Source organism: Budorcas taxicolor, chromosome 13 (assembly GCF_023091745.1).
Source record: "Budorcas taxicolor isolate Tak-1 chromosome 13, Takin1.1, whole genome shotgun sequence".
Lineage (NCBI taxonomy): Eukaryota > Metazoa > Chordata > Mammalia > Artiodactyla > Bovidae > Budorcas > Budorcas taxicolor.
Genome location: NC_068922.1, coordinates 5,891,164 through 5,892,718, shown reverse-complemented (window position 1 = coordinate 5,892,718; position 1,555 = coordinate 5,891,164).

Here is a 1,555-nt window from a genome sequence, read left to right as displayed (position 1 = left end):
ATGTGAGAGTTGGACTGTAAAGAAGGCTGAGCACTGAAGAACTGATGTTTTCGAGTTGTGGTGTTGGAGAAGACTCTTGAGAGTCCCTTGGACAGCAAAGAGATCAAGCCTATTAGCCCTAAAGGAAATCAATCCTGAATATTCACTGGAAGGACTGATGCTGAAGCTGAAGCTCCAGTACTTTGGCCACCAGATGTGAAGAGCCAACATATTGGGAAAGACCCTGATACTGGGAAAGATTGAGGACAAAAGGAGAAGGGAGTGGTAGAGGATGAAATGGTTAGATAGTGTCACCAACTCAACAGCATGAAGTTGAGGGAACTCCAGGAGACAGTGGAGGACAGGCGAGACAGTGTGCTATAGTCCATGGAGAGGCGAAGAGTCAGACATAAATCAGCAACTGAACGACAGCAACAGTGAAACCAGCCCACCTGAGCCAACAATTCATTCCCTCATCACATTTGTGTTAAGCCTCCAGTGATACAGTATCGCTGCAGGTCACAGGTGCCCAAAGATGAATAAGACCAAGTTCTCACCCCTAAAGGTCTCACAGGCCAGAGAAAACAAGCAAGAAAACAGAGTCAACATCCACTGAGATAAGGGTTGCTCAGAATTACTTGGCCTCATTCACAGAATGCTCAAGAAACAAAAAGAGATGTACTTGATTCAGTCTAAGTCTTCCTGGAGGACAGTACACCGAAGCTACAACTTACAGGCGGAGTAAGGGTCCCTCAGAAAGAGGGAAAGGGGACAGAGCATGCCTGGTAGAACTGATGATATAAATAAAGGTGGGAAGACAAGAAGAAGGGTTTTATATGTGATGCATATTTCTAGATCAGGAGTGGTAAAAGATGAGACAGTGAACGATATGTAAGACAGGCCACGGAAGTCCTTTGGTAAGTTTCCTGGAATTTGACATGTAATAAACTATAAGCTCATTGAGAGTAGGAAGTACTGCATCTTTCTTATAGTCTTAACACATCACCCTCGCCAGCTGGAAAAATGCATACTCACCGCTTAGAATCCAGTGATCGGCCTCTTCTATGTCCTTGCATTTTCAAATCAGCCAGAAGAAGGTAAATTGCCAAGCCTGTCACAGAACCTTTGTTTTAAGCCACAAATTTATGTTTCTAGGACAACACTTCTCGATAGCTCAGAATGCACAAACTTCATTTCTCTGGGGCTCTTTCTCACTCCTCTAGTCACTTACATATAACTTCATGGATGTGTTTTGCTAGGATATGAATCAGATATAACCAGAGGGAGAATGTGTTTGAACTCCAGGTTCAATTCAGTTCCAGACCAAGGCTCCAGCGTGTGCATTATTTATCAATAGCATTTAAGTGCTTGTGGTGAGCCAGCCCTGATTTGGCTCTATAAATAAACTATGTCACACTTTATTCCTGTCCTCTGAGTCCTCATACCCTTAAGAGGAAAATGGGGACCATGTATACAGTTTACATCAGGATAATTATGACTAAGTGATGCTTAGCTAATCAGCCAACTGTGACAATAATCCATTTAAACCTGTAGGGTAAGGAGTGCTGTGGGAAAC